Source organism: Salvelinus alpinus, chromosome 8, assembly GCF_045679555.1.
Source record: "Salvelinus alpinus chromosome 8, SLU_Salpinus.1, whole genome shotgun sequence".
NCBI lineage: Eukaryota > Metazoa > Chordata > Actinopteri > Salmoniformes > Salmonidae > Salvelinus > Salvelinus alpinus.
The window spans coordinates 66,851,550-66,868,728 of NC_092093.1; the positions used below are offsets into that span (position 1 = coordinate 66,851,550).

Genomic DNA, 17,179 nt, shown 5'->3' on the forward strand with positions numbered 1-17,179 from the left:
TCATCTAATGGTTCTTCCTAAAACCCACTATGAAGGGTTCTACCAATAACCCTTTTATCTTTGAAGGGTTCTTCTTAGAACGGTGAACGGTTCCATCAGCCTTTTTAGCCTTTAAAATTAAAATCTTTATGACAATACTGTACATTACATATCTCATAAGGTCTTTATTTGAGGGGGTTAGTTATACCCTAACACAGTGGTTTTAGAACATTCCTGTTTCACAGGCCACCTCAGCCCTGCAAGTCACATTATACTGGCTTGCAAAGTGATGTGTAATTTCCAATGAATATGAATGTACAAAGCCATCGACACGTGACAACATTCATTCCTATGTGAAAATTCAATAGCGCATTTGAAGCCCAGGAAGTTGGTTAAGACGGCGTCTTATGTGGGAGATGTATGTAGACATAACATGCGCAGTTTGAGCTACTCCGGAAAGTGCCGTTGCAGGCTAGCTCAGTGCTGCCTCCTCTCATTGAGTATATCAAGCTTAAGGCCAACCAGGGTACTGCAGCCTGCCATTAGCTACTAAATGATCCTTATAACTTATTCTGTGTGTGATTTTAAACTAATCGGTTCAAGGACATACATCTGGTGTATTAGAAGTAATTATTGGTACCATGATTGTCTTAGAATGTTTTTTTTTTTTTCATGAACATTCCCATTATCCACTTCACTATAATGGGGGGATCCTGTTTTCTGCAAACAATGACTGCGGTCGGGCTTGAACTTTGTGGCTTCAATGAGAGGGGGCAGTCATTCTTCCCTGATAATTCCTATTAGAATCCAGCCCGATTGAGAATATCCACTATTGGAACTTTCAATCACTCAAAACCTGCATTCAGAATGACTGCCAAGGTAGGGAAAGTAATATTTGAGACGACCTGTTAAAATGGCGCCGGCGCAGAAGGCAGACGTTTTACGTGCCCCCAACCGATTGTGTTTTTTGTTCATTTATCTGCATGGTTTGTAACTTATTTTAAAAATATTTTTGTACATAATGTTGCCGCTGCCGTCTCTTATGACCGAAAATAACTTCTAGACATCAGGACTGCGATTACTCACCACGGACTAGCAGAATCCTTTTTCTTCTTTCATGACTCTGACGAGCCCGAGGCGGAGGATATACGGCTCCCTCGGGAACAGGCCCCGACCCCATTGATCTGCGTGAAGAGGATGCGGAGATGAGTAGGCGGAGATCGAACAAACCCCCACTCCCCTCAATTCTGCTCGCAAATATGTAATCTCTGGACAATAAAATGGACGAGTTATTGGGAAGATTAAACTACCAAAGGGACATTAAAAACTGTAACATCCTATGCTTCACAGAGTCATGGCTGAACAACAACAATATCAACATACAGCTGGCTGGTTATACGATGTACCGGCAGGATAGAACAGCAGCGTCTGGTAAGACAAGGGGCGGCGGTCTATGTATTTTTGTAAACAACAGCTAGTGCACGATATCTAAGGAAGTCTCGAGCCATCGCTCGCCTGAGGTAGAGTTTCTCATGATAAGCTGCAGACCACATTACCTACCGAGAGCGTTCTCATCTATATTCTTTGTAGCTGTTTACATACCACCACAGTCAGAGGCTGGCACCAAGATAGCATTGAATGAGCTGTATTCCGCCATAAGCAAACAAGAAAACGCTCAACCAGACGGGGTGCTCCTAGTGGCCGGGGACTTTAATGCAGGGAAACTTAAATCAGTTTTACCTCATTTCTATCAACATGTTAAATGTGCAACCAGAGGGAAAATAACTCTGGACCACCTGTACTCCACACACAGAGATGCATACAAAGCTCTCCCTGCCCTCCATTTGACAAATCTGACCATAATTCTATCCTCCAGATTCCTGCTTACAAACAAAAATTAAAGCAGGAAGCACTACTGACTAGATCAATAACAAAGTGGTCAGATGAAGCAGATGTTAAGCTACAGGACTGTTTTGCTAGCACAGACTGGAATATGTTCCAGGATTGCTCCAATGACATCTGTCATTGGCTTCATCAATAAGTGCATTGATGACGTTGTCCCCACAGTGACCGTACATACATACCCAAACCAGAAACCATGGATTTACAGGCAGCATCCGCACTTAGTTAAAGGCTAGAGCTGCCGCTTTCAAGGAGCGGGACTCTAACCCGGAAGCTTATAAGGAATCGCGCTATGCCCTCCGATGAACCATCAAACAGACAAAGCGTCAATACAGGACTAAGTTCGAGTCGTACTACACCGGCTCTGATGCTCGTCAGATGTGGCAGGGCCTGCAAACCACTACAAACTACAAAGGGAAGCACAGCCAAGAGCTGCCCGGTGACACGAGCCTACCGGACGAGCTAAACTACTTCTATGCTCGCATCGAGGCAAGTAACACTGAAACATGCATGAGAGCATCAGCTGTTCCAAATGACTGTGTGATCACGCTCTCCGCAGCCGATGTGAATAAGACCTTTAAACAGGTCAACATTCACAAGTCCGCTGGGCCAGACTGATTACCAGGACGTGTACTGCGAGCATGCGCTGACCAACTAGCAAGTGTGTTCACTTACATTTTCAACCTCTCCCAGTCCGAGTCTGTAATAACAACATGCTTTAAGCAGACCACCATAGAGCCTGTGCCAAAGAACACTAAGGTAACCTGACTAAATGACTACCGACTCGTAGCACTCACGTCTGTAGCCATGAAGTGCTTTGAAAGGCTGGTCATGGCTCACATCAACACCATCATCCCAGACACTCTAGACCCACTCCAATTTGCATACCGCCCCAACAGATCCACAGATGATGCAGTCTCTATTGCACTCCACACTGCCCTTTCCCACCTGGACAGAAGGTTTACCTATGTGAGAATGCTATTTATTGACTACAGCTCAGCATTCAACACCATCAAATCAAATCAAATACAATTTTATTGATTACATACACATGGTTAACAGATGTTAATGCGAGTGTAGCGAAATGCTTGTGCTTCTAGTTCCGACCATTCAGTAATATCTAACAATTACACAACAACTACCTTATACACACAAATGTAAAGGAATGAATAAGAATATGTACATATAATTATATGGATGAGCGATGGCAGAACGGCATAGGCAAGAGGCAGTAGATGGTATAGAGTACAGTATATACATATGAGATGAGTAATGTAGGGTATGTAAACGTTATATAAAGTGGCACTGTTTAAAGTGACTAGTGATACATTTATTATTACATCCAATTTGTAATTATTAAAGTGGCTAGAGATTTGAGTCAGTATGTTGGCAGCACCCACTCAATGTTAGTGATGGTTGAAGAGGCGCTGTTGCGCCTTCTTCACCACGCTGTCTGTGTGGGTGGACTATTTCAGTTTGTCCGTGATGTGTACGCCGAGGAACTTTCCACCTTCTCCACTACTGTCCCGTCGATGTGGATAGGGGGGTGCTCCCTCTGCTGTTTCCTGAAGTCCACGATCATCTCCTTTGTTTTGTTGACGTTGAGTGTGAGGTTATTTTCCTGACACCACACTCCGAGGATCCAGGACTTCCTGACAGGCTGCCCCCAGGTGGTAAGGGGTAGGTAACAACACATCCGCCACGCTGATCCTCAACACAGGGGCCACTCAGGGGTGCGTGCTCAGCTCCCTCCTGTACTCCCTGTTCACTCATGACTGCACGGCCAGGCACGACTCCAACACCATCATTAAATTTACCGATGACACAACAGTGGTAGGCCTGATCACCAACAACAACGAGACAGCCTATAGGGAGGAGGTCAGAGACCTGGCCGTGTGGTGCCAGGACAACAACCTCTCCCTCAACGTGATCAAGACAAAGGAGATGATTGTGGACTACAGGAAAAAGAGGACCGAGCATGACCCCATTCTTAATGATGGGGCTGCAGTGGAGCAGGTTGAGAGCTTCAAGTTCCTTGGTATCCACATCACCGACAAACTAACATGGTCCAAGCACACCATGACAGTCGCGAAGAGGGCACGACAAAACCTATTCCCCCTCAGGAGACTGAAAAGATTTGGCATGGGTCCTCAGATCCTCAAAAGGTTCTACAGCTGCACCATCGAGAGCATCCTGACTGGTTGCATCACTGCCTGGTATGGCAACTGCTCAGCCTCCAACCGCAAGCCACTTCAGAGGGTAGTGCGAACGGGCCAGTACATCACTGGGGCCAGTGAGGACCTCTATACCAGGCGGTGTCAGAGGAAGGCCCTGAAAATTGTCTATGACTCCAGCCACCCTAGTCATAGACTGTTCTCTCTGCTACCACACGGCAAGCGGTACCAGAGTGCCATGTCTAGCTCCAAGAGGCTTCTAAACAGCGTCTACCCCCAAGCCATAAGACTCCTGAACATCTAATGTCTACCCAGACTATTCACATTCCCCCCCCTCTCCACACCACTGCCACTCTCTATTGTCATCTATGCATAGTCACTTTAAGTAACTCTACCTACATGTACATACTACCTCAACTAACCGTGCCCCCGCACATTGACTCTGTACCTGCACCCCCCTGTAAATATTGTAAATATTTTTTACTGCTCCTCTTTAATTACTTGTTACTTTTATCTCTTATTCTTTTCGGTATTTTTTGAAACTGCACTGTCGGTTAGGCGCTCGTAAGTAAGCATTTCACTGTAAGGTTGTTGTACCTGTTGTATTTGGTGCACGTGACTAATTCAATTTGATTTGATTTTGATTTGACCTAAACAATCATCTCAGTAACGGGTGCATTAAGTCCAACTACCAACAGATTCAATTGGTTTAGAAAATCTATGTTATTTATCTTTTTGTAGCATAAGATCAATCAATCAATGCACATGTACTGTAAATGCACAGATATTGAAACAAACTTTTCTAAAAATCAACATGCTCGGAAATATGATAATGATGGGTGTGGTTTTGAGTGTTTTATTACACGCGGAGATCATCCGTTCACCAACTCTGCTTCTCACAAAGACATGGTGGTTGGAACCAAAAATAAAAAATTTGGACTCATCAGACCAATGGACAGATTTCCACTAGTCTAATGTCCATTGCTTGTGTTTCTTTGCCCAAGCAAGTCTCTTCTTCTTCTTGGTGTCCTTTAGTAGTGGTTACTTTGCAGCAATTCGACCATGAAGGCCTGATTCACGCAGTTTCCTCTGAACAGTTAATGTTACTTTTACTCTGTGAAGCATTTATTTGGGCTGCAATCTGAGGTGCAGTTAACTCTAATGAACTTATCCTCTGCAGCAGAGGTAACTCTGGGTCTTCCTTTCCTGTGGTCTTCATGAGAGCCAGTTTCATCATAGCGCTTGATGGTTTTTGCGACTGCACTTGAAGAAAGTTCTTAAAATTTTTGACTGACCGTCATGTCTTAAAGTAATGATGGACTGTCGTTTCTCTTTGCTTATTTGAGCTGTTCTTGCCATAATATGGACTTGGTCTTTTACCAAATAAGGCTATCTTCTGTAAACCACCCCTACCTTGTCACAACACAACTGATTGGCTCAAACGCATTAAGAAGGAAATAAATTCCACAAATTAACTTTTAACAAGGCACACCTGTTAATTGAGATGCATTCCAGGTGATATCCTAATGAAGCTGGTTGAGAGAATGCCAGGAGTGTGCAACGCTGTCATCAAGGCAAATTGTGTCTACTTTGAAGAATCTCAAATATAAAATATATTTTGATTTGTTTAACACTTTCTTGGTTACTACATGATTCCATATGTGTTATTTCATAGTTTTGATGTCTTCACTATTATTCTACAATATAGAAATTCGTAAAATAAATAAATAAATAACCTTGAATGAGTAGGTGTTTCCAAACTACTGACTGGTACTGTACATTTACTGTAGGTACAGTTTAAAACATTCTCACACCCATCCTTTTAAACTGTATGGTTAAAATGTCAAATTTAAACACTGATATACAACGCACTATTTTAAAGAAAGAGAAAAATACAATATAAAAGCTTATTCAGAATCAGAAGGGTTCTATATAGAACCATTCTTGCCTTCCAAAGAATCCTTCTTGCCTCCCAAAGAATCATCAAAGAACCCTTCCTCCCAAAAACGGTTCTTAGGATGAGAAAGGTTCTAGGTTGAACCCTATGACTTAGAAAGAACCTTTTCTCTTCCAAAAAGGATTCTTCAAATGAAAATGGTTCTTGGTAGAACCAAGCCCTATCCCTCTGTGAAGAACCCTTTTGGAACCCTTTATTTTCTAAGAGTGTAGAGCATCGTATGTAACATCCCCCTGCTCTCAGAATTAGATCCAGAAGCAATGGATTGTGTAGTGCAGATAGATACAAAGCAGACAATGGAGTTAGAAACAACGATAGTAGATCAAATGTGAAAATAGTTGTTATATACCAAGATTATATACCAAGATACTTAAGTCTAGTGGGTTAACCATGGACGTTCTGTGAAGAAAGTGTAGCAATTAAATAGAAGTTAAATTACGTAATTGTATCTTTTTTTGGTTTCCCATACAGACAAATGAACATGCACGCATGCATACATGCACGCACACACACATCCAATCTGTTTGTCTAGATGTGTTCGTAAACATGTGCAGTATCACTGTATAACAAACTAGCTGTTGGTGTTATTGTGTCAAAGGTCAAAATACAGGATATGATGTAGGCTGGGGCGGTATACCGATATACCGTATACTGGGTTATTTGGAAATAGCCACGGGATGGTTTTTCAATACGTTTTTTTACCCCCTTTTTCGTCATATCCAATTGGTAGTTAGAGTCTTGTCCCATCGCTGCAACTCCCTTACGGACTCGGGAGAGGCGAAGGTCGAGAGCCGTGCGTCCTCCGAAAACATAACCCCGCCAAGCCGCACTGCTTCTTGACACACTGCTCGCTTAACCCAGAAGCCAGCCGCACCAATGTGTTGGAGGAAACACTGTACACCTGGCAACCATGTCAGCGTGCATGCACCCAGCCCGCCACAGGAGTTGCTAGGGCCCGATGGGACAAGGACATTCCGGCCGGCCAAACCCTCCCCTAATGCGGACGACGCTGGGCCAATTGTGCGTCGCCTCATGGGTCTCCCGGTCATGGCCGGCTGCGACACAGCCCAGTATCAAACCAGGATCTGTAGTAATGCAGCTAGCACTGCGATGGAGTGCCTTAGACCGCTGCTTCACTCAGGAGGCCTGAAAATATTTATTTGAAGTTATTTAATACATTTCAATATTTGCAGCTACCTTTTAAGTAAATACCTGCAGTCAACTTGTTATTAAATTAAATTCTTCATTTCACCTGTAACATTATTTTTCATTATGAAGCTTACCAGTAGTCTCCAGTCACACAATGACTAGAGACCGGAGCCTTGTGAGTCACTCGCAGAATGCACCAGGTGATGTAGTTACAGTATGGATTTCACAACTGTTTGCCAGCTAGATATCTTAGAACTATTAAGTAAACTGTCTAAATGACAGTTTAAATGTGCTAAATGCTCTGCAGTTGTGCATTTGGTTAGTTATCTAGCTAGCTAAGCGTGGTTAGCTTCTTGCTAAATCGAGCTTCTCTTGGAATCAAGAACCTTGCTGTCTAATAACCTTGCTGTCTAGTAGCATTTTTTGTTACTTTTATAACTTTATGAGCTGGGATGTCTGTCCTGCAATTAGTTTATGTCAGAGACTGTTGGCATGTGTACATTAGCATTTAGCTATCATTCGCTATGGGATTTTTCAAATACTTGTTAGCATTGCTAACTTTCAGATTACAGAGGCTCAACGTGGTTTGAAAACAGCACCCCTCATGTTCAGTGCCGGTATTACCGACAATCCCGGGATGGCACAAGGTTGGTATGAAGTTATGACAATCTGGATACCGCCCAAGCCTAATAAGACGCATTAAAGAGATACATAAGTATTTTGGTAATGAGGCCCTTTATCTACTTCCCCAGAGTCAGATGAACTTGTGGATACCACGTGTATGTCTCTGCGTGCAATTTGAAGGAAGTTGATAACTAGCGCTAGCGCAAGTGCTAACTAGCATTTAACGCAATGACTGGAATATATGGGTATCTGCTAGCGATACCCATAGACTTCCAGTAATTCAGAAAATCCCAAAGTATCCCTTTAACATACAGTTGAATTGTTTCTACCTGCAAGTCACATTATGCTGGCTGGCAAAGTGATGTGTAATTCCTATTGGAATCAATCTGGAGTTAGGATATCCAACCAGAGGCATTGTCAATCACCAGCAACCTCCATTCAGAATGTCTGCCAGGGTAGAGAAAATTAATTAGTGGGATTACCTCAATCATTTAAACTGGAACAACCATCTCAGTAATGGGTGCAATAAATCCAAAAGATTGGATTAGTTTAGAAAACTGTTATTTATCTTTCTGTAGCATAAAATGTATTAAGCAATCAATGTACATACATGTAACGGCTTTCCTCCATCTCTTCATCCGAAGAGGAGTAGCAAGGATTGGACCAAAGTGCAGCACGGCTAGTGTTCAACATGTTTAATTAAAGAACAAGTGAAACACTACAAACATACAAAATAACAAATGTGAAAAAACCGAGACAGACCTATCTGGTGCAGACAATCACAGAGACAGGAAACAAACACCCACAAAATCCCAACACAAAACAAGCCTCCTATATATGATTCTCAATCAGGGACAACGATTACCATCTGCCTCTGATTGAGAACCATATTAGGCTGGACATAGAAACAGACAAACTAGACACACAACATAGAATTCCCACCCAGCTCACGTCCTGACCAACTAAACACATACAAAACAACAGAAAACAGGTCAGGAACGTGACAATACAAAAACACAGATATTACAGTAAAACAAACAAATCTGAACATCTCACTGCTGGGAGCATGCTAGGAGCATGCTGGGAAATATGATATATGGTTCTATGTCGAGCCTTTCTTGACTTCCAAAGAAACCTTCCTGCCTTCCAAGGAATCATCAAATCAAAAATCAAATCAAATTTTATTAGTCACATGCGCCGAATACAACAGTGAAATGCTTACTTACGAGCCCCTAACCAACAATGCAGTTAAAAAAAATTGGGATAAGAATAAGAAATAAAAGTAACAAGTAATTAAAGAGCAGCAGTAAAATAACAATTTCGAGACTATATACAGGGGGTACCGGTCAATGTGCGGGGGCACCGGTTAGTTGAGGTAATATGTACATGTAGGTAGAGTTATTAAAGTGACTATGCATAGATGATAACAACAGAGAGTAGCAGTGGTGTAAAGAGGCGGGGGGGGGGGGGGGGCACTGCAAATAGTCTGGGTAGCCATTTGATTAGATGTTCAGGAGTCTTATGGCTTGGGGGTAGAAGCTGTTTAGAATCCTCTTGGACCTAGACCTGGCGCTCCGGTACCGCTTGCCGTACGGTAGCAGAGAGAACAGTCTATGACTAGGGTGGCTGGAGTCATAGACCATTTTCAGGGCCTTCCTCTGACACCGCCTGGTATAGAGGTCCTGGATGGCAGGAAGCTTGGCCCCAGTGATGTACTGGCCCGTTCGCGCTACCCTCTGTAGTGCCTTGCGGTCGGAGGCCGAGCAGTTTCCATACCAGGCAGTGATGCAACCAGTCAGGATGCTCTCATTGGTGCAGCTGTAGAACCTTTTGAGGATCTGAGGACCCATGCCAAATCTTTTCAGTCTCCTGAGGGGGAATAGGTTTTGTCGTGCCCTCTTCACGACTGTCTTGGTGTGCTTGGAGCATGTTAGTTTGTTGGTGATGTGGACACCAAGGAACTTGAAGCTCTCAACCTGCTCCACTGCAACCCTGTCGTTTCTTCCAAAAACGGTTCTTAAGATAAGGTTCTAGGTAGAACCCTTTGCCTTACGAAGAACCCTTGTCTTCCAAAAAAGGTTATTCTGATCAAAAGGGTTCTTGGTTAAACCCTATTCCTCTGCAAAGAACCCTTGGGTTAAATGCGGAAGACACATTTCAGTTGAAGGCATTCAGGTGTACAACTGACTAGGTATCCCCCTTTCTCTTCTCCTTTCCCTGTTGGAACAATTTCTTTTAATGGTGTAGGGTTTTATGTTTTATGTATTACATTTGGGATGCCTCCATAGCCTTGATATACAGCAGTAAGACGATAACGCTGGTCTTTAACTATAACATTAGCCTTTACTGTAAAGGTTTTCTTCCAGGGGTGAAGGAGAGGACCAAAATGCAGCGCAGTTAGTGTTAAACATGTTTAATTAAAGAACAGTGAACACTACAAACAACTACCAAAATAACAAACGTGACAAAAACCGATACAGACCTATCTGGTGCAGAACACAGACAGGTAACAACCACCCACAACGAACAGAGTGAAACAACCTACCTAAATATGACTCTTAATTAGAGGAACGCAAAACACCTGCCTCTAATTAAGAGCCATACCAGGCAACCCTAAACCAACATAGAAACACACAACATAGAAGGCCCACCCAAAACTCACGCCCTGACCATCACACACATACAAAACAACAGAAAACAGGTCAGGAACGTGACAGAACCCCCCCCTCAAGGTGCGAACGCCGGGCGCACCAGCACAAAGTCCAGGGGAGGGTCTGGGTGGGCATCTGACCACGGTGGTGGCTCAGGCTCCGGACGCTGTCCCCACACCACCATAGTCACTCCCCGCTTCTGTATCCCCCTCCCAATGACCACCCTCCAACTAAAACCACCTAAATGAAGGGGCAGCACCGGGATAAGGGGCAGCACCGGGATAAGGGGCGGCACCGGGATAAGGGGCGGCACCGGGATAAGGGGCGGCAGGTCCTGGCTGAGGGACTCTGGCAGGTCCTGGCTGAGGGACTCTGGCAGGTCCGGGCTGAGGGACTCTGGCAGGTCCGGGCTGAGGGACTCTGGCAGGTCCGGGCTGAGGGACTCTGGCAGGTCCGGGCTGAGGGACTCTGGCAGGTCCGGGCTGAGGGACTCTGGCAGGTCCGGGCTGAGGGACTCTGGCAGGTCCGGTCTGGCGGAAGGCTCTGGCTGATCCGGTCTGGCGGAAGGCTCTGGCTGATCCGGTCTGGCGGAAGGCTCTGGCTGATCCGGTCTGGCGGAAGGCTCTGGCTGATCCGGTCTGGCGGAAGGCTCTGGCTGATCCGGTCTGGCGGAAGGCTCTGGCTGATCCGGTCTGGCGGAAGGCTCTGGCTGATCCGGTCTGGCGGAAGGCTCTGGCTGATCCGGTCTGGCGGAAGGCTCTGGCTGATCCTGTCTGGCGGACGGCTCTAGCGGCTCCTGTCTGGCGGACGGCTCTAGCGGCTCCTGTCTGGCGGACGGCTCTAGCGGCTCCTGTCTGGCGGACGGCTCTAGCGGCTCCTGTCTGGCGGACGGCTCTAGCGGCTCCTGTCTGGCGGACGGCTCTAGCGGCTCCTGTCTGGCGGACGGCTCTAGCGGCTCCTGTCTGGCGGACGGCTCTGTAGGCTCATGGCAGACGGGCGGCTTTGCAGGCTCATGGCAGACGGGCGGCTTTGCAGGCTCATGGCAGACGGACAGTTCAGACGGCGTAGGGCAGACGGGCAGTTCAGACGCCGCTGGGCAGACGGGCAGTTCAGGCGCCGCTGGGCAGACGGGCAGTTCAGGCGCCGCTGGGCAGACGGGCAGTTCAGGCGCCGCTGGGCAGACGGGCAGTTCAGGCGCCGCTGGGCAGACGGGCAGTTCAGGCGCCGCTGGGCAGACGGCAGACTCTGGCCGGCTGAGACGCACTGTAGGCCTGGTGCGTGGTACCGGAACTGGAGGTACCGGGCTAAGGACACGCACCTTCAGGCTAGTGCGGGGAACAACAACAGGGCACACTGGACTCTCGTGGCGCACTCTAGGCCTGGTGCGTGGTACCGGAACTGGAGGTACCGGGCTGAGGGCACGCACCTCAGGGCGAGTGCGGGGAGAAGGAACAGTGCGTACAGGGCTCTGGAGACGCACAGGAGGCTTGGTGCGTGGTGCCGGAACTGGAGGCACTGGGCTGGAGACACGCACCATAGGGAGAGTGCGTGGAGGAGGAACAGGGCTCTGGAGATGCACTGGAAGCCTGGTGCGTGGTGTAGGCACTGGTGGTACTGAGCTGGGGTGGGAAGGTGGCGCCGGATATACCGGACCGTGAAGGAGGACACGTGCTCTTGAGCACCGAGCCTCCCCAACCTTACCAGGTTGAATGGTCCCCGTAGCCCTGCCAGTGCGGCGAGGTGGAATAGCCCGCACTGGGCTATGCAGGCGAACCGGGGACACCACCTGTAAGGCTGGTGCACGCCGGCCCGAGGAGACATACTGGAGACCAGATACGTTGGGCCGGCTTCATGGCACTCGGCTCGATGCCCAACCTAGCCCTCCCAGTGCGGCAAGGTGGAATAGCCCGCACTGGGCTAAGCACGCGTACTGGGGACACCGTGCGCTTTACCGCATAACACGGTGTCTGACCAGTACGACGCTCTCTCACTCCACGGCAAGCCCGGGGAGTTGGCTCAGGTATCCAACCCGGCTTCGCCACACTCCCCTTTAGCCCCCCCCCCCCCCCAAGAATTTTTTGGGTGTTACTTACGGGCTTTTCAGGCTTCCGTGCAAGACGCGTCCCCTCATAACTCCGGTTCTTCACTCCGGTAGCCTCTGCTCTCCTCAGTGCCTCCAGCTGTTCCCATGGGAGGCGATCCCTTCCAGCCAGGATCTCCTCCCATGTGTAGCAACCTTTACCGTCCAAAACATCCTCCCATGTCCATGAGTCCTGTTTACTTTGCCGCTGTTGTTGGTTCCGCTCACGCTGCTTGATCCTGTTGTGGTGGGTGGTTCTGTAAAGGTTTTCTTCCAGGGGTGAAGGAGAGGACCAAAATGCAGCGCAGTTAGTGTTAAACATGTTTAATTAAAGAACAGTGAACACTACAAACAACTACCAAAATAACAAACGTGACAAAAACCGATACAGACCTATCTGGTGCAGAACACAAACACAGAGACAGGTAACAACCACCCACAACGAACACAGTGAAACAACCTACCTAAATATGACTCTTAATTAGAGGAACGCAAAACACCTGCCTCTAATTAAGAGCCATACCAGGCAACCCTAAACCAACATAGAAACACACAACATAGAATGCCCACCCAAAACTCACGCCCTGACCATCACACACATACAAAACAACAGAAAACAGGTCAGGAACGTGACATTTACTTTCACAGTATTGGACTTCCGCTCTGAAATGATGTTACTGCAGTAGAACTACCAGAAACATTATCCCACCGCCGCCTCACATTTGAGATTATAAAATGGGCTTTAAAAAGGAGAGCAGCCCAGTGAGGCTTTGGCTGATCTGAAATAAATAACTGTAAAAGTCTGCACGATCTGAGCTGAATCACAAGTAGAATCTGCTTCACATGTTAGCAGACACTAACCGTTAGGCTACCTGCCGCCCTATGGCGTATTTTTGCTGTGCGTTCAAAATGTCCGCCGGTCCACACGTCACAGACCCATCGACTTGAATGGGGACACCTGTTCTAGTTATTCTATTTCTATGGTGATCAGTGCCCTTTGTCCTAGCGCAGGAAGTGCATCGCTAGGCTCACTACTAGACACATTGGGCTCAAACTCAGTTCATGTTGTGAAAGTTCAGCGCTATAGCGCGATTTAAATGTAGAGGCAATGTTCCCGCGGAGAATGCATTCCCAGTGAACACTGCATACAGTGGCTCAATCAGAAATCACCTTTAAATTTAAATTGTGATATTGCGCTGAATTTCCGCGATACGGATTGAATCTAGCCCTGCGTTGGGCAAGTGGAATGATGCCCTCCAAACTACATCTAATATTAAAGTAGGAAGAACTCCATGCATGAGAGAGAGAGAGAGAGAGAGAGAGAGAGAGAGAGAGAGAGAGAGAGAGAGAGAGAGAGAGAGAGAGAGAGAGAGAGAGAGAGAGAGAGAGAGAGAGAGAGAGAGAGGGGGAAGCGATTCCCAAACCTTCCATAACAAAGCCATCACCTACAGAGAGATGAACCTGGAGAAGAGTCCCCTAAGCAAGCTGGTCCTAGGGCTCTGTTCACAAACACAAACACACCCCACAGAGCCCCAGGACAACAGCACAATTAGACCCAACCAAATTATGAGAAAACAAAAAGATAATTACTTGACACATTGGAAAGAATTAACAAAAAAACAGAGCAAACTAGAATGCTATTTGGCCCTAAACAGAGAGTACACAGTGGCAGAATACCTGACCACTGTGACTGACCCAAACTTAAGGAAAGCTTTGACTATGTACAGACTCAGTGAGCATAGCCTTGCTATTGAGAAAGCCATGTCTGCCGTAGGCAGACATGGCTCTCAAGAGAAGACAGGCTATGTGCTCACTGCCCACAAAATGAGGTGGAAACTGAGCTGCACTTCCTAACCTCCTGCCCAATGTATGACCATATTAGAGAGACATATTTCCCTCAGATTACACAGATCCACAAAGAATTCGAAAACAAATCCAATTTTGATAAACTCCCATATCTACTGGGTGAAATTCCACAGTGTGCCATCACAGCAGCAAGATTTGTGACCTGTTGCCACAAGAAAAGGGCAACCAGTGAAGAACAAACACCATTGTAAATACAACCCATATTTATGCTTATTTATTTTAACTTGTGTGCTTTAACCATTTGTACATTGTTACAACACTGTATATATATAATATAACATTTGTAATGTCTTTTTTGTTTTGAAACTTCTGTATGTGTAATGTTTACTGTTCATTTGTATTGTTTATTTCACTTTTGTATATTATCTACCTCACTTGCTTTGGCAATGTTAACACATGTTTCCCATGCCAATAAAGCCCCTTGAATTGAATTGAATTGAATTGAATTGAGAGAGAGAGAGAGAGAGAGAGAGAGAGAGAGAGAAAAAAAAGAAGCTGGGCAGCCAGACAGTCATTAAAAACAGAACTATAGGGATATAATGATGCTGCTGCAGTCACAGACACACACAGTCAGGCAGTCAGTGACATGAAACAGGTGGCGCATTCAACTAGCATCGGCCTTTCTAGGGAGTTTTTCCTAGCCACCGCGCTTCTACACCTGCATTGCTTTCTGTTTGGGGTTTTAGGCTGGGTTTCTGTACAGCACTGTGACATCAGCTGATGTAAGAAGGGCTTTATAAATACATTTGATTGATCATTCAACTAGCATCCCAGAATGCTTAGCTCTCGAGAAGAATAGCAGAAGCTTCAGAACGGACTGAATAATATGTCTGAATAGCTTCAGGTGTAAGGTTCAGAACAGACTAAATAACATGTCTGAATAGCTTCAGGTGTACGCTTCACCTTCTTTCTCCATTCCCTCCATTCACCTTCTTTTCTCCCTTCCATTTGTTTGGGCTCTGCAAAGACTGAGGAGGGATTTGGCAGCGGGGATTCGTCTCTGGCGAGGGAGGCAGATGAGAGGGGGCCTGTTTGTGTGTTTGTACAGAAGACAAGTGAGGTAAGGGGATTTCCTGCTTGATGAGGCGTCGGAGTTTTGCGTCCCAAATGGCACCCTCTTCCCTATTTAGTGCACTATTTTTGACCAGAGCCCTATGGGCTGAATCTATGGGCCCTGGTCAAAAGTAGGGGACTATACAGGGAATATGATGCCCTTTGGGACGTAACCACAGTCTTCTCCCAGCTCTGTGCATCATCCTCATTCATCCAACTTCCTTCCTGCTCCAAGCTCCATAAATCACTCGCTCAGAGAGTCAACATCTGAGCTCCATCAATTTCTCAATCCGCTCTCACCCCCCACTCACCCCCCTCTCACATCTCATATGTTCATGGGTTGCGGGGTAAAGACTGACACGTAAACACCCAGGTATCTACTCCCTCTCATCTCCCCCCACCTGAGCAAGAGTGGGACTGACGAAAACACGTTTAAAACACATTCTGTCACCATACTTATTCAACAGGGGCTGATCTAAGTTAGCTATCTAAGTTAGCATTCTCCCTCTTGGCCTCGTATTTATCAAGCTTGGTCTAGGATCAGTTTTTATCTGTTAGATCATAATGTATTAGATTATATGGACAGAGAGGACCTGATCCTAGATCAGCACGCCTACTCTGAGTCACAATATGCGTGTGTCTAGCTAGCCTGCTCCAACACATTGTACTCAGGCTAAACATTATTCATGTTTCCAGAACCGGCATGACTGTGGCATGATGAAGGAAACTTGATCTGACTGTGTGGTTATCCAGCATGGCTCTGAGAGTGACCTGGAGAGAGTAGTGGTGATGGGTCGAGTTGAGGAGAGCAGAGGAGATAGAGAGGAGAAGATAAGAAAGAGAGGAGAGGAGAGTAGGTGAGAGCGAAAGAGAAGAGACAGAGAGAGAATCTACTTTACTTGCTTTGGCAATGTTAACATATGTCTCCCATGCCAATAAAGCCCTTAAATTGAAATTGAATTGAGAGAGAAAGAGAGAGAGAGAGAGAGAGAGAGAGAGAGAGAGAGAGAGAGAGAGAGAGAGAGAGAGAGAGAGAGCGAGGTGGGTGGGTAGATGACAGGAGAAGAGGGAAAAGAAGAGGTGAGTTGAGGAAGGTAGAAGAAAGGAAAGGAATGATGGGAAGAGGAGGGTGATGTACTGCCTGGATGTGACCGATTAAGAACAGGGGATCTGCAAAAACTCTAACTGCAGACATGTTCTAGCACAATCTTAAAACGTATCATATTGTACTAGGCCTCATCATTGGACCATCGTGAAACCAGGGAATTTGAATTTTAAGTTTGTGCTTTAAATGAAGGGAGTGAACGTTATGTATAATACGGGTTACATGCAGAACAGTGGAGGCTACTGAGGGCTTTTAATAATGGCTGGAACGGAGTCATGGAATGGTACCGTTCATTTGATACCATTCCGCTCCAGTCATTACCACAAGCCTTGTCTCCCCAATTAACGTGCCACCAACCTCCTGTGATGGAGAAAATCTGACCTCTCTGAAATGAAAATGGATGGTCCTCCCTTTAGCAAAAATATACAGTATTTGACCTAAATTCCCCCTGAACGCTTGAAAAAAAAAAACAAGTGACCCTTGCCTAGACCCCAAATAATAGTTAAAACATAAAGTGGATAGCAGAGAACATGCCTACCGTTTACCCTCACGTTTACCCTCACTTCTTGGACAGACCATAGCCTTAGATATGTCTTTTTACCAACTGTTTTTCGTGTTATAATAATTTTGATAGCACAC

General features: G+C 46.1%; 1 protein-coding gene across 8 annotated transcripts in view; it reads left to right on the top strand.

The window, feature by feature from the left end:
* Positions 1 to 17,179, top strand: part of LOC139583554 (sickle tail protein homolog) — a 181,484-nt gene that overhangs the window by 41,841 nt on the left and 122,464 nt on the right. The gene's annotated exons all lie outside the window — the stretch shown is intronic.